Source organism: Crocodylus porosus, unplaced genomic scaffold (assembly GCF_001723895.1).
Source record: "Crocodylus porosus isolate Cpor-Errol unplaced genomic scaffold, CroPor_comp1, whole genome shotgun sequence".
Lineage (NCBI taxonomy): Eukaryota > Metazoa > Chordata > Crocodylia > Crocodylidae > Crocodylus > Crocodylus porosus.
In genome coordinates this window covers 73,219,037-73,246,509 of record NW_017728931.1, presented here as the reverse complement: position 1 = coordinate 73,246,509, position 27,473 = coordinate 73,219,037, and the positions used below count along the sequence as shown (strand labels likewise).

Here is a 27,473-nt window from a genome sequence, read left to right as displayed (position 1 = left end):
TCTGAACTGAATGATCAGGCTGTGTACAGAGTACCTGTGTAGGGTGGCCTACAAGAGAAGAGTTCCAGACACAGGACCACCTATAGAGTTGCTATATGGCAGTCATGCACAGTCGTTAAAACATTTCCACAGTGATGGCTCATTGGTGGTGGCAAATATCAATAAATACATCCATTGGTCTGTCCCATCTGTCACTTACACACCACTATAGGGAGAGGCCTTTAGAGTCTGACTCTGTTCCACATGTAAGGTGCATGATATAATATAGCCATACCATTTCTGCTGCGAAGGGAATCTGTAAATGTGAAGTTGAATGCAAAGGAAAGACAAAGTAGACATTCACAACTCACATAAACCCTTCAGGATTCCTAAATGATAACATGACTACTCATATAATTTTGGGTGCCTGTAGACATGTGGAGGTGCTGCTCCAGTGTACTGTAATTGCAACACATCAGAGCAAACTTGATTAATAGAGTCTGCTGGAGCATGCTAATTAGTGTTCCTATTCAGCATCCCCATGCTTCAAAATGCTGGTGGGAGCGCTTTAACTAAAGCTTGTTGAATGAGCTTTTGACAAAACACCCCTGCCACCATTTTGAAGTGTATGGTGCTGAATACCTGAGATGCTGCAGGGACTTTTAATTAGAGTGGCTCTTGGAATCTAATTAAACTCTAATTAAAATGCTCTGCCCACCCTTGGAGCATGTGTAAAGATGCCCTTTGACTTCAAGGCCAGGTACTGGCATTACACATTTACTGGTAAGTGTTCGGAAACCAGTCTATGCCCATAACAGAACAGAATTTCAGCGCACACAGACTGGTTTAAAAAAGGCAGAACCCAGTCTAAGATTTGCACCCCCACCAAGGTGTGAATGTGTATTCTGTTTCCTGTCATTCCAAACTATGCTGCTTACAGAAAACCGCATAATTTAGATTGATTCCACCTTTTGACTGTACCAGCCCAAGTGGCTGATTCAAGTCATCTTTCATAACTGTTTTACCAATGACTTCATAGCATATTTGGTTTTATGTTCAGTGCTTAAAATGAGTATGATTTTGTGGGTATGTAAAAGTGTCACGGAGAAGTAATTAACAGTTTTTCTCTAATGAAAAGAATGTGTTGTAGTGCCTACTGATTCCTGTGATTGTTTATTGATCACAGAGTTATACTAATGAACCAAGTATGGTCATGGTTCAGTTACCAGAGCACAGTGTTGTTGAATGCTTTGAGGTTTTTTTGACATGGGATCAAGTTGATGATGCAGGAGAAGTTATAGGAGGCAATGAAGTTATCATATGCATTAAAGGAGGGATGAGGGCAAGTTGAATCCCTTCAGGTTTCTGTTCTTTCTGTGCAGGCCAGTGTCATTACATGCAGAATGAAACTGTCTAAAGCTTAAATCCTTGAAGAGTGTTGTGCTTCAGAGGTCTGGAGCATATAAAGCAATGGGTCTGGGTTCAGAATTTGAGACAGCATGATAGTTTTTTGGCAAGACAATGAAATGTAATGTCAAGCCCCTCCATTTAGGATTTTATATTAAACTTTATAACCCTATGCAGCAATAGCATAAGGCAGGAATGTCTAAAGATATAGTTCATGGAGCTGTGTCATTCAGCCCATGGCCCCACCCACAGGGCTGGAAACTTGATGGAACAAGCAGTGGAAGCATTCATTGCTGTGACTTCTTACAGGCTATATCTTTGACACTTCTGCCCTAAGGAATGAGATTGTTATGGTCGGCAGTTGATTCTGGACAATACACAGATTACCAAAGAGGAATTGGTGGGAATAGGATAGGAAAGGCAGTGAGGCAACAGAAAAAAGTAGGCCAGGGATAGCTAGTACCTCCTGCTACAACTTCATGACTGTTACGCAAAGCATAAAATAGCAAGTCAGTTGGAGAGGTAGAACATAAGTGCAGAATTGAACTCAAGGGAGAAGGCAAGAGATGCTTCCATGAAAAGAAGAGTACAACATTCCCACTGTATTACAGCCCTTTGATCTTTAAACTGTTGTGGACTGTTGTTCTCTCTGCCCCCTGCAGAGCTGCCAATGAAGTCAAGTAGAAGTGATGGAGGCTCAGCACCTTTGAAAATTAGGCCATGGAGGTGTTGGCTTAGCAGGATAAGATAAAAATGGGAATAAGAGGACAAAATACTGGAGCCTATGGCATAGTTGCCAACATTATTAAAAAAAAAAAAATCCTGCAGGCTGTTCCGATAAACAGAATCATTGGACTGTTCTTGAGGTTTTATTTACATTTTCATGAATTGGAAACTGATTTAAATACAAATGGTCTTCTTCCAAGCCAGGAAGGTTTGAGGTGGTTTGGATACTTATGCGAAAGTACGGAGACATAACTGCTGTTCCCCTCAAGAGGCCTTTTCTGTCAGAGCATGTCATCTTCTGTGGTGTCACATACTGATTTGTTTGGAGGAGGATGACAGATCCAGTCCAGCTCTGCCCTCCTCCAGGTTCTCCTTGTAACAAAACTGTTTCGAAAAAGGGGGCTCTCCTATCCCCAAGGCACTTTCCCTTTTGAAGAAATAAGGATTCCTTTCCCTTAGAGTTTTCCTCATTTCTCCTATTAAAATCAGATTACTCTCACCAGTTGAGTGTCCCTTTTGGAATTCCATGTGTTTATATGTCCAGATCTATATTTTACTCCATCTTGTCACCACCATTTTTTTTCATGCTCAAGTCCACCAGTCTTGGTGCCTTTTTTGATGTCTTGTTTATCTCCCTCAATTATCTCTCTCCCTTTCCCAAAACAATTGTATTTTCTTTCCCTTTCCATACCTTTCCATAAGAGATTCCTTTCTTTCCTTTTTCTTGCTATCCTTCACTGCCATGTTTGAAAGGATGCTCCTAAACTGAATATGGGGAGGGAAATAGAGGGTTGATACTCCCATTAAAACCAGCACCAGACAGGCACATGCTCAGATTTCTTTTTAAACTCATTGCTGCTGCCATTTTTTGAAAGTACAGACAGCACAAAAGAAAGAGTGTTCAGCTACCAGGCAGTTACATCCTGCTCTGGACAGGAGCAAACTCATCTTACTAACAGTATTTAGGATCTATTTTTATCTTGTTTAACTGCTCAGCCCCCAGCCTGTGACTAGTTTAAAGGCTTGTCCTGACCCAGCTTGGGGCTGGCAATCGGTGCCCGTGGAGTTTAACCCATCAGAGGACTGTGGCTCAGAGTGGTTGCCAGATTTCCTGAGAAATATTAGTTTCTAACAAAACTGAATAATCCTCAGACTGGACTCAAAAGTTTAAATACAAGTTATGATAAATATGTGCCTTCCTGGTGTGATTGTTCATGAGATTGCTGCTGCCCTTGCAGTCTACTGTACAGCATCTTCTGAGCTTCTCTTCCCTGCATTAGTCTTTTGCCAGCTGTTTATAAGCTGTCACCCACAATTTATACTTTTGTCAAGTAACTTGAATATTATTTTCTATCATTCTCTGATCATTCACGGTCACTTATAGGATGGTGTCATCTAAAATGTGCAAACTTAAATGAGTGATTTTTTTTTTTTTTAATGCATGTATTTAAAATCAGGTTCCTATTCAGCTGCATTCAAGTCCTGAGTGCAGTCAGTAATGACCTGAATAGTGCCTGTTTTAATGTAATCTCTGCTTGCTGACTGCTGTTCCAAGAATAAAAATTTAAGCCAAAAGATTTAATGAAATCCCTTGGGATTAGTGCTCACTGTGCTGAGGAAATTGCATATCAACCTTTTCTCTTTACTCTAACTATAGGGTTTGGTATTTGAATAGGAGGGTGTCCAAGAGAGACAACTCTGAGTTCATCAATAATTTACATTTTTGTTACTTACAAACCTGGTATTTGGGATTCTGTTGCCATAGCAATCCATCTGGGCCTGAACGGATAGTGTTTTAAGTGTTGCTTGTATAGGGATTCACAGTGTGTGCTTTAAATCCCATGCTAAACTAATCCTGAGATCTGTTCTGTGACTTATATGAAGCTTCAACAAAATCAACGTTACTCAGAGAAAAAGTTTGTATTAAGCAAATTAAGCCAATGAAATATTTTAATACAAATATTGCTACAGACTAAAGTTGTAGTGTAGTGAATTTCTTGTTGAATACAAGAAGCAGTTAACAAAATTACTCTCTTTGCTCTGTTCAAAATACATTTAATTTGTTGTAGATCAGAAAACTGGAAATGATGCCTGTTATGATTTGATGTAAAACAGAAACTTTAATAAATATGACACCATATATCAAAATATTAGTTTGAGTTTCCTAGATACCACTTTTATGCCTTAATGCCAGGATGGGTAGCATACACTGTAACTCTAGCTTTCACATTATCTGGTTTATCTCTCAGGGATGGTAGTAGCTATGGTTGTGAGGCTGAGAATAAGATTTAAATTCCCATCTGTTTGATGACGCTAAACTAGAGCTGGGTTTTGTAGTTAATGACCTTAAATAGTGCATTATAAAGACCAACAGTTGTATTTCACACCTGGGTCTCAACTTGCATGGTTTTGCAACACAAATATCAAAAGTAAACTCACTGAAACTTCCTGATAGCTTCATAAAACCAAATTAATTTTATGTTCAGGCTTTTCAAGGAACCTGGAATAAGTCCAAAGTTTACACCAAAAATTGAAACTGAGCAAGTTCTTTGGGGGGGGGGGGGTTATTTTTTTTAAGTAGCTATGGTATTCAGGTACCCCTAAATCTGTCCAATACTATCATTATTTTATTAGCCCAAAGGAAACAAAACTCATTTTCCAAAATATTTCTAGTATTCAAAAGAATAGAGAAACATTCAAACAGGCAGACCCTGTACATATTGGTGTTTAATACATAAATCTAAAAAAACTTCTTTCTCCATGCAGTAGAACAGACCTCCCTATTCATCCTGGTGACATGCAAAATACTAATGCAATAAAAACCAGAGAGATGGCTCAGTAAGTCTTGAAAGAAACTTAATTACTGTATAACTGTTCTTTCCTTTTTAATAAATATAGATTTCTCACTGAATAAGCATATAATATAAAGGGTCTACCTATTTTCCTTATGTTTTTGTACTAGAGAAGTGTTCTTAAACTCCAGTAATAAATTTCTCTGTATTTTGGTTCTATATAAACATGTTTTTTTAAAAGGAAAAAAAATACCTTCTCCTGTTAAAAATTATAGGTGCCATTCTGACTTTTTAAAATGTCTGTCAGTGACCAAAATACCATTTGTGTGTGTGTGTGTGTGTGTATGTATACACATATATATGCGCACGTATGTATGTGCTCACGCATGCACACACACACACTCTTAAGTGTGGTTTGTACATAGATTTCATAGACATTAGGGCTGGAAGGGACCTCAGAAGATGGAGTCCAGCCCCCTGCCCCAGGGGCAGGAATTCAGCTGGGGTCATAGGATCCCAGCAATATAAGCATCCAAATTTCTCTTGAAGGCATTCAGTGTAGGTGCTTGCACACACACACTCGTAAGTGTGGTTTGTCTTACTGAGCTTTTTGTATTTTAGGAGTCCAACTGTGCTGGTCTTACTTACTGGGGAATACTTACAGAACTGGGTCCTCCTCAGTATAACTGGGAATAGGCAAGTTAGAATCAGGCTCTATATTACAGGATTTTGTTGAGTTTCTTAAATTCTTATGAGTAAATTTAATAAATTGCAGATTATTTACATGATTAATGTCCTCAAGTATCTTTTGTACACTATTTGTAAAATATACACTATCTTCCCAGTTGATACTGGAAGATGCAGCCAGGCATATCTAAATATATTTTTTTCTGTTTCTTATTTCAAAAGGAGAACATTAGAAAATGGTTTCCTTTCAGACACTTTTAAAATGAAAACCAAGTCTTATAAGAGACTAGTAGTATGACAGATGCAACATTTGTAGTTCTGGAAATATAGTTGTCACTACAGGGAATCTTCCACATTGAAGACCCACAGGAGGCCATAACCAAAGCTGATTTGAATTAATCTTCCAGCACATCTCATAAAAAAATAGTCTGTGTTTAATAGTAAGCAATAGAAGCACAGTGGCACTCCTATTGTAGAGTCTTTCTTTAATCTTTTTTTTTCTAGTAAGTATCTTTGTTTTGTTTCTCTGTTACATTTTGAACCTTGTTAGTTGCTGGAAGAATTAAAAGAATTTCAGTATTTGGTCTCATAGAGCTCCCTAGTTATTGGTGCTCTCTATTATATTTTTCCTCTTATTATTCAAAGCTATCAATACATCAGAAATTGAACCCTGTTCTTTGTACCTTTTATTACATTTTGGGAATTCCCTCTGCCTCCTGAAACTGTCTTTATTCCTCCCTTAATAAACACACCTGTCTTACTCATAAAGATGCACACTTTTGTTTCATTTTCTTTGTCTTATTTGGAGCATAGCCTCTATTTTTATTCAGTCCTTTCTGATTAATACTCAGGTAAGGACCCATCTTTTATTACTTTCTCTAACATTCTCTGTCTTTGTAGTAAAAATAAATAGTTAATCTTCCAAGGGGCTCAGCAATAATACGGCACAGCTTGACACAGACAGCTTAGAGAAACAGAGTAAGATTGAGACAGTATACCAGAGAGCAGGTATGACTGCACGCTAATTTCTCTAAGGCACTGCAGTTACAGCTATTCTAATAGTAAAGGTACATGTCAACCCGAACCCCAGGAGTAGGTTTGGATTAGAGTTTTTAGCTTAAATCTAGCTCGGTTGTGAACCAAACATGAATATACTAAAGTTTGAACTGGCTTAAATCTGGACCTAAATTTTAAATCTTTAAATTTGGGAGGGACGTAAATAAGGGTTGAGCCAGACTTTGGATGTAAACCCAAGTTTAGTTTAGCAGTTTGGTTGATGCCTCTCCCTGAAGACTCCATAGATGCTACACTGTAATTAAAGGCTGTTCATTGTGTTAATTTTTATGTATGCATGTAGTTACGCACCGGTAAATTGAGAAGTCTGGGGAGGAAATCAGCTAACCCTGAGGCTATGCATTGCATCAAATTCTAAATTATTCTTAACTTGTCCTCTTAAGGACAAGTTACACATAACCCTGCCACATGGATTTCTCTTGTTCCAGTGCTCTAGACCTCTTCATAGCTTTGTTACATCACAGACACCAGAAATTTTTCTGAATGAAGAAGTTGGGCCATATAGTTTTAAATAGAAATAACAAATATATTTTTTTAATGTTTTTATCCCAAAGTTCATATCCCAATAATAGTCAAAACCATGGAATACAATAAGTTACAGATTATATAATATTGGTTTGTGGTGTACCACAGTAACTGAAATAATTGTGCAGGATCCAAAACTAATGCCTTACTAAAAAGGAGAAAGGTATGTGTCAAATTCCTTGCTATTTGGGTCATGGCTCTGTGTTCACTATTGCATGAAACAAATTACTCATCTTCTCATTTAGGCCCTTTCACAACATGGCCCTGCCCTATCTTTCATGTCATATATACTAGCAAAGCATCTGTGTCTGCTAATTTTGCCAGCCTTAATTGCCCATCAGTCCAATTTTCTCCCCATCTACCATGCCACCTTTATCTGTGGAAATTGGTCCTTGCAAAAATCTGCAAAGCCAGTATGTTATGCTTGTTCAAATCCTGTCTTAAAACTCACCTCTGTTGTGATGCCTATAAACTGCTCAACAATGACTAGGCAGCTGGTGTGCTGTGATCACTGCTTATTATGTTAATTGACTTCATGAAATGGTGGGAGTGAGGCATCGAGCACCCCTCTGCAGCATTTTCCTAACCCTTCCTGTAAAGTCTGGGGAGTAGGAGGGGAAGCCATGGCAGTAACTGGGGAAATACACTATTTCTTATTGCCTTTCCTCAGTCTCATGAGTAATCTATTCAAGATTTAATACAGCTTGAGAATGGATTTTAAATGAAGGATTGCAGGAGCCACAGGCCTAGGTGATAGCCTGTCAGCCTGAGAGCTGCGGAGAGCTTCCGAATTTCAGAGGTAATTGAGATGTATAAGGATATGGCACTGAGCTCTGGAAGTCTTTGGTGGCCAGAACCTGTGGATTGCCTCGCTCCCTACTTATAGTACTCCTTCATGGGGCACTTCCAAGAGAGCCTTTGGCAAATGAACCTTTCAGATTTTTCTCTCTTCAGTTCCACTCCTGTGGGAAACCTGAACCTTTAATTTTACAGTGCTCACAATTAAATTTAACACAGCAAACTTGTGACATAACTACCTGATATATTGTATATCTGTGATTTTAAATGAACAAAAAAACCCTCCTCAGTGTTATGTTTGTGGGTTTTTTTTCAGAATTGTAGAATCCTGAATAAGCAAAGGAGGAGTCAATCACAACACCTGTATTGTGACTGGTAAGTAGTTTGATTATACATTATTAAACTGAATGCTGTTTGTTAACTCCCATATGAAACCTTCAACTTTTACTAGTGGAAGGAATCAGTGTAGTAAGTTCTGCCTTTTCTTAAAACTGGGTTTCGTTTCACTGGAGTGGATTTATTTATTTATTTATCCTATAATCTTCTTAGCTAAGAGGACAAAATAATCCATGTGATGTCTATTTGTAACAGCACATACTGAAAAATATTGTGGCTGCCTTTATCTTAGCAAAACTGATTGTAACAATGGAAGTTAGCAAATAAACAAAAAATAATAATAAACTAAAAATCTGTCTTATCTAGAACACTGGCTGATTCTAATGCAGGCATTTTTGGTTGCTTACAGATAATTCATTTAATCTGGACACGTTGAGGAAGGAGTTTTATATGCTCATGTTATCTATTCAGTCATTAGTTCAGAATCATGAAGTACTGATATGATTACCTACAAGCTTAAACACACAGCTGTTCAGTAAAGATTAATCTTTGTGGTTTTTTTGTTTTTTTTTTTACTGCTTTATAATGCATCAAGAAATTGACTGCCTGTACAGATCAGAGGGTGAACCCTGATGTCTGTGTTGTGAATAGTATTGATAATTCCTATAAAAGAAATTTCAGGTTGGTGATGAAGTACAAAGTGTGATAAGAGAAAACGCATACAGTGTTTCTAGTTTTCATCCCCAAATTGTTTGCTTTGGGGACCGTAGCAGAGGACATACTAGCATGGGTGTTATTGGGTATCAAGCATCCTGGGAATTGGGTAGATAAATGTGTTTAAGGCACTCCTATTAACAATTCAAACCAAAACAGTTGCTGCGCATTATGCACTGGTAGAGACTGCCTCTTTGTGGCAGAATATTGTGGATAGTGTGTACTGTGCATAAGATGTGGTATGCCCCCCTCTTCTGGTGCACATAGTAGAGAATATCTGAAATCTCCATTCATATAGCTAGCATTTGGTGGTAGATTCCAAGGTAAAATTGAATAGAATCATATATTGTGTATACCTTTGGAAAAGTTGTGCCATCCATACTCTTCATCTGAACAGAAGAGTCGTAGCATGTAAAAAAAAAAAAAAAAAATCTGCATATAGCTTTTAAGAGCTGAAATGGGACCCTTGCTCTTTCTGTATACCCAGGTTTGGTGAATGGTTTTACTATTCAGTTTTTCACTGGATTTATGAAAGGAAGAGTGTGACATTTTGTTAATGGTGAGTGCAGTGTAATTCCTCTTTGAATACGAGATGCCATATCTTTGCTTGTTATTGATATACCTATTGATATACAAAAATGTGGTAGCAGTCAGTACTTTACAGGCATAAAATAAGGTATGTGTATAGTCCAGACAGCTCATAATCCAAAAGAGTACATTTTACACCTCTACTCATCTACCATTCTTATCATTATCATAAGCGTTATTATCATTGTACTCAGTCCTCTGCCCTTATCTTAGGGCCTTGCTACATAATTTTAGGCGGCTCCTGGAGCTCTTAACCCCTGGATCCACACATTAATATCTGCAACTAGTTTTAAGTACTTTAGGCAGCTTAAAGTTATGCCACTTCAGGTTTGTCACTGATCCATGTTACCCAGCTCATGTTCTATTAACATGTGGCCACTCTCCACAGATGAGCCACCCAAGGTGAAGTCCTCCAGCATCCAAGGATGCAGTGTCCCCTCCCCCACCCTTCTGTTCTGTGTAGACAAACTTTCCACTCCGTGAACTCTACTGCCCAGAGGGAGGTTCTAACACCAAGCCTTCTTCCTCACCTGTCCCCAGACATGTGACCTCCCCACCCCTAGGGGTGCAACCCTGTGCAAATAGTGTACAGAGCACATGCCAGGTAGCCAGGTTGCAGGGCATGGATGGGTGCAGGAGTGGGAACTGGGCAGGGGTGTGGGTTGAGGGACAAGGTAGGGGGTTGGATCATGTCCCCATAAGCTGGGGCTTCCTTCTTCGGAAAGGGGCAGTAGCTCCTCCAAAAAGCACTTTGCCTCACCACTCCCACGTCCCAGCCACTCTGGAAAGCATAACCAACACTCCCCCATACTCTTTTCTTCTCTGTTTCTCTTCTTTTCTCTTGTTTGTTCTCTTCTTACCTTTTCTTTTCTCTCTTCTTTTCTTTTCTGCTTCATGTTCCTGTCCCCGACCCCCATCTCTCACACAAACTCTGCCTAAAGCAGGGCTAGAAGCCTGTCTTGGTTCACCAGCCCTATAGGAGCAACTCACAGCTGTAGTTCCTAATCAGGCTCCTGCTTACCAACTTGCTAGTGGTAAGTCACAGCTGTCCAGGTGGGGGAGAGTCAGAGAAGGTTTTTAGCTTCAATACAGGGATGGGCAAAATACAGTCCATGGGCTGGATCTGGCCAACTGAGGGACTTTGTCTGGTCTGTGGCAGGTCCCTCAGTCCTACCCAGCCCAGATGCAGGAGACAGCCTAGGCCATGGTTCATACAGCTGGTCCTGCTGTCCCCACGCATGGCACAGCAGCTGTATTTGCTTCCCAGCATCCCCAGTGGTAGAAGCAGTTCCTTCTAGCTGCTACTGCTACTGGACCCAGCCCCACTGGCTGTACACTGCAGCCCATCTGCCTCCTACCCATTGCCATGGGCAGGACCTGTGTGGGCAGGGCACACAGCCTGGCAGATGGGCTGGGGCCTAAGGTGGGTGGGGAGTGGTGTTCAGGAGTGTGATGAGTGGGCGAGGCCAGGATCATGGGCTGGGATCTTGGGACTGTGACAGCTTAGGCTGGGGCAGGGGCAGAACTGCAACATTCTCCCTGCACACTCCTGCTACAGGTGCAGTTTCAGCAGGTGACAGTGTGGGGCCGGGACTGGAGCAGAGCCACAATCTCCTCTCTGTACACCCCTGCTACAGGCACAGGTTCTGTAAGCAGGGGCATGCAGAAAATGGATCGGCGCTCTGCCCCAGGCTCTGGCCCATGCTGTCACCACCCCAAGATCTCAGACTCAGCCCTGGACACAGCTCCCCATCCCTGGACACAGCTCCATTCCATCCACCTGTCTATGCACCCTACCCACATGAATACTGACCAGTCTCCATGGAGACTCCAGGATCATGGGGTGGTGGTAGCCTGGGAATCAGGGACCTGGGGCAGAACTGCGATCCACTGCCCACACATCCCTGCCTGAAGAACTGGTGCCTGTCACAGGGTTGTGTGGGCAGGGGATCACACCTGTCCTCCATGCTTGACCAGGTTGGGGCTGGGGCTGGGATCTAGGGGAGTGGCATCTTGGAGCAGGATGGGTAGGTGGGGCCAGAGATGGGATTGTGAGGCTCTGGCCCCACCTGCCCATCCTACTCCTGAATGTCACTTCCCCCAGATCCCAAACCCGGCTCCACCCTGGCCATGTGCAGAGCAGAGCCATGATCCACAGCCCACACACCACTGTGATGGGTGCTGGTTCTGTGGGCAGGGGTGCAAGGAGTGAATCACACCTCAGCCCTGGGCCTGGGCCCCAGCCCTGCTCTATGACTGCCATGTGATACCGGGGTCTCCATGGAGACCTGCTGGATCCTGCCCAGGCAGGGCATATGTCCCAGCAAATGAGATGGGGCTGCTTAGGAAGTTTTGGTGAGCAGCTCTGGGGGGGCAGGGGTAGGCAGGAGCCAGTGGGGTGCTGACCTGGCCTGTGACAGCTCACCAATACTCCCCGTGTGGCCTGCAGGCCCAAATAATTGCCCATCTCTTCTGTAAGGTGTCACTGCTTCAAACTCCATCTAGCACTAACACTGATCAACATTTGTGCAGCTTAAAATGCAATCTGTAACAAGACCCCTACCTTCAACTTCAACTTGTACTAAATACATTTTTACAATAATTAACAAGTAGGTTTATTTCATTCTTACTTTGTTCATTCTCTGAAACTTGGGACTATTCACTCCAACCTTTAACTTTGACCACATTATTTCCCCCATTTTTTTAATCAGTTGAAACCTTTGTCTGCTACATCATCTTGGTACACACAGTCTTCCTGGTCTCACCTCTCCAGACAGCAAACTCTAACCTCACATTTTAGTGTCTCTTCTCACCTCCCACCCAGTAATTATCCTTTCTACCCATTTATAGAATTGGTTCAGAGTACAGAATACAAACAAAGAATATAAATTTACAGAATACAAACAAAGTTCTGTAGTTTAAAAATTTAAATCTGGGTGCATCAACATGTGCAATTAACATGACTCAGTAAACTCTGGAGCTGTTTGAGCTGGAGCATACTGCTCCTGGGTACAGTGTCTATATGTGTGCCCAGGACAGAAGCAATTTGAGCTGGGGTGGAACAAGCAGGGAGTATAGGGGGTCAGCAGAAGTCTAGCTCCTGGCTGGCTGGGCTAGCTGGGTGCAATTTGCAATTTGAACCTTCTGCACATATGTTTGATCAGAGTTAATGACTCTGCTGTAAAATAGTACTATCCCTGTCAGTACTATCTTACAATGGAGTTAATTAGTTTACTGCACCTTAATACTGGTGCATGTGTAGACTGTGATGCTTTACTGCAGTGCTAATTAATCTACTCCACAGTAAAGCACATGTGTAGATACATCCCTTGAGTCCTAAATTAGGCAGAATTCTGAACTTCCAAGTGTAGTATGAGTGAGATCATACATGCCAGGGAAACCAGGTAATACAATAAATAATGTCTCAAAGGTATACCTAAGGGAATTTAGAAGAGCTGCAAAGCATAAAAGATGGAGGAGCTAATGCAATTTGTATTTGAAGTGTAGCCTAGAGATTGGAGTTTGTTTTGGGTTTTGTTTTTGTTTTTGTTTATAATGGAGAAGGTGCAAATAAATGAGTTTATTACTTTGCCTCGAAGACCTAGAGTCTAGCACCACTAGTAAAAGGTTGGATGTTTTTAGCAGTACCCAAGTATTGTGCATTACAAAGAATGTGTGCACAAACAAGAATTTTTTAAAGGAGCACTGTTTCTTTATAGTACGTGAATACTCTACCCTTGCTCCCCACCCCCTGACACACATACATGCACACATTCTCCTTACGGGTTTTGCTCTGCCAATTAGCCAGAACTTTTTGAAAGGAGACAGCCATTTAAAGAGATTCTGGATATGTGTACAGTGAGATTAAATTAATCAATTTTAACTGATGCTCCATTACATACAAATTCCTTCCCTCCTGCTGGCTGAGTAGGATGATAGAACCTTTTCAGAGTATCCATCAGTTAATTTATCAGTCATGGTACTATGACTATAACATACAAATGCCTGAACAATTAATATATAATTATAGAAATGGAACTGGGCAGTGGTTATTTAACATTTGTAATGCATAATTTATTTAACATCCTGTTTGGAATAAAGTAGACTAGAAATTAAGTCTAATAAAATGTAGAAATAAAATTATTGTTAAGCCTCATCCTTCACCTATAAGAAGCTACATTGCTAACTTGATGAACCTAAACACCCAGCTGCATAGAGTAATTTCAGCTCACATTATCTTTGGACCATCCAGTTTGAAATAAATTCTGTCCAAATAGTATGATGCTTCCATGCCAGAGTGCTGCTGTTCTTTTCACGTGGAATAATAAATGATATATTGCCATTTTAAAGTACTTCAACCACTCAACCATTTTTCTAATTTAAAAATAAAATTTGAAGTTTCACAGTTAAGGTGCCAGACCTTATCTCAGAAATGGAAGGAAGAAAAAGTTGAAAGTAGCATTATAAGTTGAACTTCTTCAGCTGTTTAAAAAGGCTCTGCTGAAAAAGTCAGCATCTTTAGCTTATGTTAGTCACTCATAAAAGTTCACTTGTGCTATTGAATTTTGTTTGTGTACACTTTGCAGGTTCCCAGCACATAAGACTTCAGTTATTTGGTCTATAGTCCCAATCCATGATAGCATTTTTTTGGAGTACTGTTATGAAGAGGATTGATTTCCTGACTCTGACTGGCTTGGTCCAGGCCCCAGATTAAGAGATGATTCCAGGGGCCCTACTGACTGCCGTGCAGCTGCCCACAAATTCTCATTTCTGTTTAGAGAAATTCAGGAATGGGGTCTTGATGACAGAAAAGGGAATATGCAACATACAGTGGATGATCAGGGAGAATCACAGGTTATGAGTACATAATATGTTGTTATTTGCCTTGGGCCAGCATATTTTTAAGATGCTCTTGCGGTTTTTTTGTCTTCATTTGTGTTGTTATAAATGGCTTTGGCATAACTGAACTAAAGTGAAGATATAGGCTTGATGAGTAGATTTACCATTAAATGTCTGTAATGTCCTCCAAAATTATAAAGCCCCGATTCAGAATATCATCTTTATATATGACAGAATTTGAGCATCTGCTTAATACGAGAATGTGCTTTGGTTTCATTGAAGTTAATTGTCCCATTTAGCATTTGTTTCAGGGCTCTTTTAAGAATAAGTCCACACGTGTTAGCCAGGATTTAAAAACAAACCCCTAGAGCTTGGTTATACCTGTTTGCTCTAGAATTGCCTATAACCACGGAGGTCTGCTAGAGCTCCTGTCTTCCTGTGACTTCAGTGGGAGCTTCCTAGACCTATATGCATTCTTGGTGATGTTAATGAGATAGGAAAAGGATGTGGGAGGGGGCAGCCATTTTAGCTTTCTCATGCCAATAGAAAAAGAATCAAATCTACAATGCCGATGATAGCCAAATACCATATTGTTAGGGAAAACTTATTTTCAAATTCCAGAAGTTGATATAAATACGAGGGGAGGGCAGTGTAATAAGAGGGGGAGGGCAAACTTTGTACTTCTTGATTTTGATGTTCCCCATTTCAAATACAACAGCCTTTGTCTTGTGGCTCTGATATTTCAAAAGATCAAAGTCGTGCTGCTGTGGAGGAGGAAGAAAATGTTGCAATATGTGTACCGCAAGAGGTGTTCATCATCCTCACACAGTTAACTGCAATCAGATTTCATCTGCCAGTACACATATTTTGGTTTATCATGTAATTGACAGCTTTGATGGTTTTTAATGGCTGCTGGTTAATGACAGTTTTTTTCATTATTCATTCATAATAAAGACAAATTTATGTAATGTAACGTAAATTAGGAGATTGCTTAAATCAACAGTCGGTATATGAGGAAGCTGGTGGAACCGTGGTCTGCTACAAAGGCAGGAGAGCGGACTCAGCCCAGTGAAAATAATTGTATGGTCAGTTTCACTCAATTTACATTGTGAGGCATGGAATTCATGTTTTACTTATTAGCTCATGAACACCCAGGATTACAGTGTGTTGCCCAGGATTACAGTCTGTTGTTTACTCTGATTTCTGCTTCAAAAGCCATCGTATTAATAACATTAATGAGCATATACTGCACTAGGAAGGAAATAGCCTGAACAAGTCTGAAAGAAGCAGGTATTTGATTTTTTGGAAGGGTCAATTTTGGATAAGATGAATTTACAAAGCTTTAAAAAGAAATGAGGCAGAGTTGTTTTTTTTTAATGTTTCCTGTCAATCAAGGTAATGTTATGTTGCAATAAAGTAATATAGATGATTTTAAAATCTAGAATCAGTGTGGAGTTGTAATCATTCTCCATGTTCCCAGGTTTTCTGATTGCCCATTAAGACTTCTGCATTTTACTGCAGCTGTGGATAAAATAATCCTAATACTTGCGTTACCTGACTAGTTCTGTGGGTTTTTCACCTAAATTAGTTTTCAATAATTTTTTTATGGAAATGCAAGCTTTTTGTTAGTTTGGGGGGTATAGAATTTGTGTGCATTTTTGTCTCTTCTTTTTATTGTCCTGTTTGAACTAGTAAAAGCAATACATGTTCTGTGACTTCCCTGCTCATGAAATTCCATGCACAAAAAACCTCTTTTTCCCAGTTTTTTCCCTTCTGTATCTCTTATTACATCCAGCCACTGCATTACATTTTTAGATGAGAAACCTCAGACATAGATTTAGATTCTGTAGAATGCTTTGAGGTATTCTAGTTATGCAACCTAATTTTGCAAAATAGCTCTGTCTGCATACTTCCCTGGGGCTTCAGTTCAGTAGCCGTCTATCATTTTAGCACCTTGATTGATTATTCTCTTCTATTTAATTTATCTTCTGCTGCTGCTTAGCTTTTTCTTCAGTTGGTAAACACATACTTTTCTAGACACATTTTCAAATGCTGTGTTTGCCAAATGCCCCAGAAGTCACATTCTTCTTTCCTAAGAATGTTTTCTGTTTAACAAAACGATCGCCTGATAGTTTGCCTATTGTCTGTAAGCTCTGAAATTGGAAGTATTGACATGAGACGTTGAGGGGGTTCAGTGGCATGGTTACATCCCTCCCTTCCACTGCTCACCCCACCTGCTGGCAGCCCCAGTTCTCTGCAGCTCTGATGCCTGTGTCCCTTCTGGAGTCTGATGCCCAGCCAGAGCCCTGAGGGACCAAGCAGGAAGCAGGTAAGGAGAGACCTGTCCACTGCTGCTGCTGTCCCCAGCTGGCCCAGGCGTGGGAGAAGCCCCAGGAAGGGGCTGCAGGGAGCAGCTGCACAGGGGCATTGGGCTCAGGCAGTGGGTAGGTTCCCATTTTCTGTGCCCAGAAGCAAACCCTGGGCAACCACTAAACACTAGAGGGGAAGCGGTGCCAAGAGCAGGGGGAAAAGTCTTACCTGCTTATGGGACAAACTCTCCAGCAGCTGCTGTCATGGCCCAGTTTGTCTGGGAAAGGAATGCAACCATGCCTTTGACACTGGTGGCATCTCATGCACAACCTTTTTGGAATTCCTAGAGCTGTGTATGGCAGTGTCCCATGGTTTCTGCCTCTTTTATGTAAGATTCTGATATGTAAGGACTTGGCCCTGAAATAGTGTGCGTTTACCAATTGCTCTCCATTCTGCAAACAAAAGGAAAAAATCATACAGTTGTTTACCAGTTAGGAGCCAGATTCAAGACCCAGTTTTTATACCAAGTTACATCAGTAGAACTTATGCAGATTTCTTATGATACACCTGCAAAAAGCAAGAATGTATTGGTTTAATGTGTCTCTGTACTTCACCTTAAAGTATGATATTTAGCATGTCACATACTCATTTACTATCAGTTGACATTTTGAAATGCTAAGTAAATAACACTGTTGTGATTTTAAATCAGCCTATTACACAGGCCTGGGAACCTTTTCCAATTTGAAAAAAATGAATGATTTTTTTTTTTAATGAAAACTTTATGGTGTAGGTGTGTGTCAGTAGGATTGATACAGCTAAGTATAACAGCTTCAAGGGAGCAACTATAGTTTACTGCTTCTCTGTTCCATGAATTAAGCTTTAACTTTGAATTTGCTTGCTTTTGGGGGTTTGTGTTACAGCTGTATGTTACTTCAAGATATTTTTTGGCCATGTATCATACCTACCATTTGTGAAAAATCACTCATTAGGGAAGTTATGCAAAAGTCACAAATCTTTAGTTTTTCTTGTATCAACATGACTAACTTTGGTGATGTTTGCAAACAGGGTCACATGTGTACCTTTTAAAACAGTCATCAGAGAAAATGTGAAGTCAAAAGTCTGGTGGCCTCCTGTAAAATTAAAAGTTATTTTGTTTTCATTAGGTCAAATTGTACATCTCAACAGTCTCCAATCAAGAATATCAGATTTGTTTTGATACCTATGTTACTAGTTACTAGTCCGTAGACTATAGGCATGTTTCCTTAAAATCTCAGAAGTAACAAATTTTACATTTCTGAAATGTTTTTTGTCATACCTTAATGAACTTTTAAAGAAAAAGAATGTTGATGGTGCTGTATTTATCCAGACATTTGGGCACTTATTGCATATGGGGTTTAACTCTGACTAATCAATGTATGATTTAATTTTGAATGTTTTAGATGCCTCCAAGTATGAAAGAAGGGTGCCTGTGTTTTGACTGTTCATAAACTTCTGAAAAGTATTTGGCAGTCTTGAATAATCAGCATGTAAATACTTGTTTTTCAGTGTTACTTTTTCTTTTCTGTTCTTCCTTCTTTTTCTTCTAGAATTTCCAGTGTAAATCTTAATTTTAGAGACACACAACTGTCATAAAATTGCACTCAGAATGATGTTTTAAACCAAATTCTCAGCCTGGAGTAATATCTAAAGTAAGAAGGCATTTTGTTCAATTGACTGAAGGTCAGTGGGTTTAAATAGGTTCATCCACGGTGGAAAAACTTATAGCTTGGACCTATTTACATCAAATTTGACCTTCAGCTATTTGAGTCTATGATAGGCTGCCAATATTCTAACACTAAAATTACAATGTAGAGAAGAAATGGATGGAATACCTAAGAATTTCTTTTCACATTTAAACAAAAAGAGCTTTTCAAAGCCATAACGAAGGCAGGATATGACTGCTTGGCACAATACATTTAAATGCATATTGTAAGAGATGTTTGTCCTTGATTTCTTAAAAAATATTTTCCAGTATTAATGACAGCTCTACATTCACGTGGATATTTTTCTAATGGATTTGAAGGTATAATAACGCACAATGTCTCAGAATTGTTCACCCAAGGAAGTATTTTAAAAATACCTTACTCATGGTGCAGATAAAAAAAAAAAAAATTGCTCTGGATATTTTCTTTCCTCTGAATAAAGCCAGGTCTACACTAGGGAGCACTCTGCCTGTATAGGTGTACTGATACACTATACCAGCAAAGCGCTCCTAGTGTAGACACTGATTATGCCAACGAAACTGTATTTTTGCTGGTGTACTTTATTCCATTTCCCTCCCTCTCTTTCCTTCTCCCACCCAGAAAAAGAAGTTAACCCAACAAGTGTGTACATATAAGGTGCACCTCCAGTAGTGCTTTTTTTTTCTAGCACACCTGTGACTGATGTAGCTATAGCTAGGTCAACAGAAGTTTGTGGTGGAGACTTCACCTAAAACAACTGTGTGGCATGAGTGCATTAGTAGCATCTGGAATTAGGACTGAGCTTTCAGTGGCAATGAGATCCCATCAATTCAGCGTGTTGGTGAAACATTAACAAGTGGCTGCCAGGTGCAACACAGCCATGGTTCGAACTTGAAGCTTAAAGCTTTTTTAAGTGGATGCTGCAAACCAAATCAGTTGTTTATGTCTAGTTATTGCCATGCAAGTGGCATACAAGCTATTTTGCCAACTCCAAGCACTCAACAGTCATGTCAAGCTATTAAAAAATCAAGAGACTGACTTTAAAAAATCTTTTTGAATTACCTCCTGGTTTTTTAGCCTTTATATTGCATTCATATTTTCAAACTTTTCTCCACAGCCATGAGGCCTGGAGTTTAAGTGGGAAGAACCCTGACAAATTCATCATGATAGTACAAAAACTAGCAACTTTTGTACAAAACCTCTCCCTATTAGGAAGTCCTTGTTAATACCATAGAGCAGTGGTTTTAAATTTTTTTGGCTAAGTACAGACATTTGGGGAAGATTAAATTGGGTTCAGAATGGCCACCTGATTTAAACTTGGTTCATCTCGTGCCAACCTTACACTTATAAACCCAGTCTCAGTGGCCAGTAATCAATCTAAACCTGTAACTGTGCAGAGGTTCCATGCATACAAACTGGTCTAAAAATTGCAGAACCTGGTTTAAGGTAAACTTGGATCTGTGTAGTATCAGACTTATTCAATTTAAGTCAAACCGGTGCATGGAACTTCTGTACACTTTCTCCATGCAGCCCCAGGGCTGGGAAAACCCAGCTGCCAGCCCCAGCCCTGGGGATGCTCTTTTTACCTCCCCTTCCCCCCACATTGGGCTATTTCCCCCACACCTGGCCCCTTGCTCCTCACCCCCCTGACCACCCACAGTGGCTTGTGGGATGGAGGTTGAGAGGGCTGGCTGAAGCTGTTTTTATCAGAGTTCACTACTGCTGGAGCCAAACACGTAAGTACCAGTGGGGGAAGGGGTAGGAAGGATGATGGGTCCTGCCCCACCACCCAGCTGTAGATTGTGCGTTTCCCCGCCACCCAACCTGGAGGCATGCCAGCTCCTCACCCTGCATAAGTCACACCTCCCCTCCATACCCTTGTAGCCCCCTGATGCCCACTAGCCTGCTGGACCCCAACCCACCCTAACTTACAGGCAGTCATTTTGATCCAATTTAACCTCCCTCTAATGCCCCAAATGTCTGTACTTAGCCAACTGAATCTCCTCAGTATTCTTCTTACATATAACAGAGAACAGCCATTAGGCAGTATGGAAGGGGCAGTGTTCTTGACACCCTGGCACATACCCACTCCTGTGTATTACAGTCTCAGAGAATGTGCTTGAAGGCACATGATACAGAATTTGTCTCTGATTTTAGCATGACCCTTAACATGCACAAAGTGTTTAAAGTTTTAATTTAACTTTTTAGCAATAATTTTGGAATCCCAAAAGATCTACTAATGTGCAGCTCAAACTATTATCTATGCAAGTATGATTTATCCTGTAGACTACAATGATTCCTTCTGGGAAGTTACGGTCTACTAGGCAAATATGCATTTAGGGAGCTTTAATGTGAATTTCTTTCTAGACCATGTATTTAGGCCTTTCTTAAGGAGCATGTTAATGCCCTTGTATTTATTTATGCAAGAAGTGTTTGTTTATATTCTAAATGGTATATATCTATAATATAGCTATACAGTAGTTATTTGCAATATTTTTAATGTTAATATTTTAAATTATTTGGTACCTTGTTAACGTCACAGCCTGGACCAAAGCCTAATCTGAGAACAATGGAAAGATTTGTGTTAACTTCATTAGGCTTTGTACCAAGGTATAAAATCCTTATATATTTAAATATAATCATGTTACAATACTGAAATAGACTGCCTTTTAAAAAGCACGAGTCAAGCTATTATATACATTTTTGTGAGGCCTTGCATGTTACACGCAACACTATATGATCTCTCTACCCTAGTGCAGTTTTTGCTCATATATTTGAATATATAAAGGTCATTAATATTAACATGTTTTTAAGTAGAATCATAAATAACTACTACTTTGGTGAGCTAAAGATGTACTATATTTTTTATATTCGCTATATAAAATTACAACTTTAAGACACTAAAGGGTTGTCCTGTGCCCCAGATAAGCATTGTGCTACAATGCTTTTCAGCTATCTCAAGTTTGAGTGCTGTATGTCAGCTGTGTGTTCCCATAACAATGCCACTTAAACTGTGTCTTCCCATGACAAATACCCTGTGGTGATCCCTGCTAAGGGGGCAAGGCAAATACTTGCCTTTTCCCTGCTCCTTTGTTAGTGGGTGGAGTGCTAACCTTATAAAGCTCTTTTGCTCCAACCCCACATTGATTTGCAAATAAAGAAGCATCATGGGCACAGATGGAAGGGACAGTTTTCACCCAATCTGGCTACAGAAAGCAGTCTATAGTTGTGACCAAACACAAGTGCACAGCTGCAGACAGCTTCAAAAATCAGCAATCAGGTGAAAATCTGAACCTTCATTGCATTCAGATGAAGACATTTCAAAATAGTGTCTTCTGTAACTTGTGTTTGTGCTGCCCTCCAGCCTATGTGCTGTTTACGAAACGGGAGCAGGGAAAGGGAGTACAGGGAGTTTGGTCTAGGGTTTTTTCAACCCCAGATGGAGAGTTGGGTGGTTGTATTGGAGCCCCCCCCAGGGGTGGAGCTCCAATTCACCCATCCCACCCTCCAACACAATCTGGTGACCCCCATTGAATGCTTTCCTTCTGCTTCCTTTTCCCCCTCCGAGTCTGAAAACAGGGACAGTCTGGCAGAGGGGAGGGGCTGCTGCTAGGTAAAACTGGCTGCAGACTCCCAGCCAGCAACTGGATTCCCCTCCTCCTTGAAATCAACAGAAAATTTCTGTTTGGCCCAGGAGGTCGTTGTAAGTTAGAACACTTCCTGCAAAGCATTTTGAGTTACATCGGGGAGCTGCACTTCTGTCTGCACCCCATGTGCTTCATTTCACTCATACAGTGGCATAGTAGCAGGTCACAGAGTTTGTCTAAAATCAGGGTTTGAATTATGGGGGAGCTTGGGGAGGGGGTGGGGCTGGGCCCCCCATAAGAGATGAAGGCCCCACCCAGCCCACCCCACACCCCAGGCAATGGTGGCTGCTTCTGGCTGCCACTGCTGCATACCCCCTCTCCCCCAAGAGTCAGAATGTAATTCGAATCCTGTCTAAATTTGACTCTCTCTTTGTTCTAAAGACATGTAGCTGTGACTACCATTTGAAGTCTCTTCCTTGAGTGGTACACAATCTACTTCCAAAGAGTCTACCCACAACTTTTTCTTCTTTTTCTTAAGAGAAGGGAATCATCATGCCTTTGCTGTGGTGCCGCATTTCCTTCACTTGAACCCTTACTTCTCTCCAGCTCTGTCCTCTTTTAAAGAAATCTTTAATACCAATTTTTCTTGAGTCTATCTTTTCATATGATCACTATCATATTTGTTTATTACATGTTCTTCCTCTTTCATGTATTTTGTGTTGAAATCCCATGGATTTACTTTATTTGTACCCAGTACAAGGAACATGTGAATGTGCATCCAGTAAAGAAAGAAGCTAGCGTTTTCTTATGCTTCCACTGTGAAGCTGTGGTGTAGAAAAATAAATATGAGATGTTCCAGAAATCCTGACTCCTAAGGTCAGATTTTTTTATCTTGGATAACTCACTTAAGTCCTCTCCAAGCCAGTCTCCTGACCTTTGAAATGGTTTGAGTTGTACTTGCATACTTCCAAGGATTTTGCAAGGGTGTAAGAGGTTCAGTCCTGCAATGCAGTGATTATTTTGTTGGCCTGAATGGAAGTGGAATACATCTTTAATTAGTGAAGGTATATCTAGCACTCTGAAGAGCTACATAAGTGCTTAAAATGTTGTTGTTGTTATTGTTTTTATTAATTGAAACTTTGAGAGCTCCCTAAATATCTGTTTGCCTAATAGACCATAACTAACTAATTCTATTATGATGGTCTGTTTGGTTTATAAATATTTCATCTATATATATTTTTAAACATACTTTAAAAGAAACCTTTTTTAAGTTGTTAAAAAGCAAAATGTTTAACATCCTGTTAATCTTGAATCTACTCACTATTATGTCTGGCTGCTTGTACTCTTGAGTATACTTTCTGTAAGACCATTTACAGATCCAAACAATTCCCAGGACAGAGTTCACTCTTGGGCTTCTGGCCATCCAAGTTCTTGTGTTTCTTGGTGACAAAGCTGGAAGAAGATAAAAAGAAGCTGGGGTGAACGGAAGAGGGATGAATTAGTATAATACCACACAAATTTGCTGCCTCCTCTTTTTCTGCCTGTATTTTTTTTTCTTTTTTTTTTCTCCTTTTTACTCATCTACCTTGTGTATCTTCCCCTTGTGTATCAGCTGGTTTTCACCAAGAGCCAAGTGGGGCAGCTTGATGGTGTGTGACTGAACTAAGAAATCAGTGAGGTTTCAGGAAGTAAGGCTTGGTGTCCCCTGCTGCAAGGCTAAATTATGGACCAGGGACTTCTGCAGCAGCTCTGGCAATTTCAGGTGCCTGCTCTAAGTTCTGAGTGGGAGGCAGGCCTGCTAGGCCCAGGAGAGGCTACAGTAGAAGGGCAGAAAATTGTCACAGCTGAGGCTTTTTTGGTTGGGTTTTTGGTTTTGCTAGAACATTGTCTTTTAGACACCCTGGTCTGGGGAACAGGTTGGGGGGTCATTGCTCCACTGCTGCCAGCTGCTCCTTGCCAGTTCACCAAACTGGGAACAGAGGGACCAGCCTCTGCCACCCCATGCCTTGCCTAGACTAGGATCAGCCTGCTCTGGGGAAGGTGTAAAGAACAGGGAGAGGGGGTGGCTACATCACCCGTACTGCTCCCTCTCCCAGAAAGACTTCTAACAGTAGGAATTTCTCAGAAATGTCCATGACTAGAAATGAATGCCTGTTTGTACCCTAAGTTATTATCTAGTATGTGTATTCCTACGATGCTGGATGCTAATATCTCGCCTCGCTGTCTGTGGTTTCAAAACCATACCCTTAAAGAGAAATAGAGGTTGATCTGCTTTCTGGGTGTTATGAAAGGGGTGAAGCTGGTCTTAGAGAGATGTACTAATGTTGGCGGGAACATTCATCCTTACAGCTCTGAGTAAGATGATAGAGCCAGAAGAATACAGTTACATTTCCACACACATTTTCCTTTTCCTAGCACTGACGTCTCTTGCTGTCATCTACAGTGCCAAGGGGATAACTGGCATGGTGGTAAGGCAGGGACTAGCTTCTTCCCTTAGTATTTTCTTTAATCCCTGACATTAGCTTAAAATGAAGCTTTTGGGGCACTGGTTGTCCCATGAGCACACTGCCTATTGCCTCTTCCCTATCTCCACTTCCTTTCCTGCTGCATTCTCGGTGCAGGGGGCAGAGTGGATTTATATTGGTTCTAATGGCGTGCTGTTTAAATTAGGCTTTAGGTCCTATGTAAACAGTCTTTCCCTTTATGGTTGGTAGTTACATTGTTAAAATTAGATAATAGAATTTTACTTAAATTATTTGGATTTAACACATGATAGCTGATCTGTCTCAAGATTTTATTTTTTCCCTACTGATTAGGCATTTTAATGAGTCTCATGAAACCCTATGTTCATGTTTCTTCCTTTTCTTCTCGCTTTCACTCTGGCTCTGGCTTCCCCCCCCCCACAACACACACATTTTTTCCCTTTTTTGCTGGAACATTATGTCCTCAGTTGTCAAATAGCTTTTCTCAGCTGAAGTTCCATGTACAATTGAAAGAAATCAAGCAGAAGCAATAGAAAATGGTTCATTTTTACAGTGAAACTGTGTTTTTAGGAGTCTAAAATGAAGGAGAATGTATTATTAAAAGATACTGTTAGGTCTATTAAAAGGATTTCTAAGAAATAATATCTATAAATGCTGCAACAGAGAGAGATTATGAATTTGAATCTTTTATTTATGATCTACTTATTTTGGAATCCTAAACAAATCTCCCTCTCCTTAATCCTAAATGTCCTTCCGTTTGTCACAATATATTAAATCAGGCATAATCCTCCAAGGTGCAACTTCTCATTAACATTAGTGTCCTGGAGGTAGCAAAGCTAAACTGTAACAATCAATCAACTAAAGACAGGTACTACACAGGAAATAAATATGGATGGTTAGGCAAGTTGGCATTAGATGTACATAGATCACAATACCTTTCTTATTTATGTAATGCCAAAAGAAGATAGACATGTAAAAGTATATGGAGTTCAGTAAGTGCATAGCTGTTAACAACATGCTCTTAAACAGAGAAGTAGAATGACAAATTATGAGGTATAGACTTGCATAAGGCTATATGGTACAAGAAAAGCAGTTAACATTCTACATAAGAATTATATGATAGTGGTAAATCATAGCTCCATAAAGATCTTAGTATTACAAGCAGACATTACAATTTGGGAATTTTCCTTTCCCTGCCCCCCCCCCTCCCCCCGCGCTCTTTTTTCTGTAAAGCCCACACTTGAATTTCCGCAAATATTCTTGTGATAGTTGAAGGTGAGGTAATTGTCTCCTATGGAGTTATCCACTGGAAGAATTTAAAGTGGAAGGAAGGCTTCACTGTGTGCTCTTCTCAGTTTCCTTTGAATTCCTTTGTTGGGCACACAAGCTAGCAAGAGGCGCATCAAAATCATAAGGAATCCACTAGATGCTCAGAGCAGTTTGTGCAGGAATCCTGAAAGAAAACTACTTAGTTCCCTGGAAGTATGGGTCCGTTATAGCTATGCTTCTGGCCATTACCTATAGAAGCATAGTGCAAGTTGTCAAAGCTCTGAGGAAACTTCAGGTCTAGGGCAGAGGTTTACCGATAAACTTGGAGTGTTTGCACACGTTGGGGGTGGGGGGAACTAGTTCCCCTAAACTGAAATGGTTGCTTTTTAATGTTGTGGATTTTTAATTGTGACCCACTGTTTCAATTTAAGGGCTTCGATCACAGTGACAGAATAATGATGGCCCACGGTCAGCTCACCCTCCCCACCCACTGCCGTGGGCAGGTTCTACTGGAGCAGGGGGGAGTGGTGAGGCCCACTTATTTTGTTTTTTCTTCAGCAGAGCCTACCTGCCTCTCCCATGTTGGTGCCCTGAGCTGGGGGGCGGGGGGCCAGTCCTTCCCTCTGCAGTGGCGGCACCCCCCTGGGCAGCACCTACCCACTAGTAGCCCACCTCGTTAGCCCCATGTGATGCTACCACCATGGAGGGAAAGACCCGCCCCTCCCCCCACACACAGACAGTTCAGGGCCTGCTGGCAGCTTGCTTCCTGGCCGCAGGGGGGGATGGGCAGGCTTCACTGGGGGGGGAAAAAAAGTGGGCCCCTTGCTGCTGTGGGTTGGTGGGCTTCCAGTGCCCCATGCAGTGTCCCCACTGCCTTCGGCCACTTGGGACCACCCAGGAATGGGCTAGTTTGCCCCTGGGGCAGTGTGGGAAGGTGGCAGGAGGGTGGCTGGGTGTGCTGGCGGCCAGAGAAGGTAGCAGAGATGGTGCATGGGATGCTGGAAGCCCACCAAGCCTGAGTTTCCACAAGCATGCCCGGGCTTCCAGCTCCCCATGCACCATGCCTGCCACCTTCTCCAGCCACCAAACTTGATATACACATACACAATGTTTTTATCCACAACAGGACAATTTTTCCTGATCAAACTAAAATACATCAGAGGTGATGTAAGTTGCCACACTCGCATAATTTTTTTACATGGAAAAAAATCATGCACGTGTACACGATAACACCGCTACATTAAAAAAATGATGATTTCTTGTCACTTTTTGTCGCATGTATATGACCTCACCATCATGTGTACAGGTGCCCATAGGCATTAGCTGTCCTATTTTAACAACAACCACAGGATAAGAGCACAAGAAGTACCATATTGAATCAGACAATCTAGTTTAGTCTGTCTAATCCAGTGCCTGACAGCAGTAGTAGTAGATGCCATCCCCTGTCATACCCAGACTTGTATCCAGCAGCATGGAACAGAGTGCTTGAAGAAAGATAGTGTAGTTTTTTTGCAGAAGAAGTCTGCCATGCAGGATCAGTTGGAAGGAAATTGTATGTTGGTTTTCCAGATTGACTTGCACTGAAGTATTGCTGACAGCATAGGTCACTGGTAGGGAAGGAACGGGGGGCACGAGTCT

General features: G+C 40.9%; 1 protein-coding gene across 10 annotated transcripts in view; it reads left to right on the top strand.

Annotated features, from left to right (window-relative positions):
* The window catches only part of SYT1 (synaptotagmin 1), a 542,326-nt gene that overhangs the window by 194,032 nt on the left and 320,821 nt on the right, over positions 1-27,473 (top strand). For 3 of the 10 annotated variants that reach the window (XM_019543166.1, XM_019543165.1, XM_019543167.1), the window contains one exon: positions 8,305-8,363. The exons of the other annotated variants lie outside the window; for them this stretch is intronic. The gene's annotated coding sequence lies outside the window, so the exon portion shown is untranslated. The remainder of the gene's footprint in view (positions 1-8,304; positions 8,364-27,473) is intronic. 10 annotated transcript variants of the gene reach the window in all.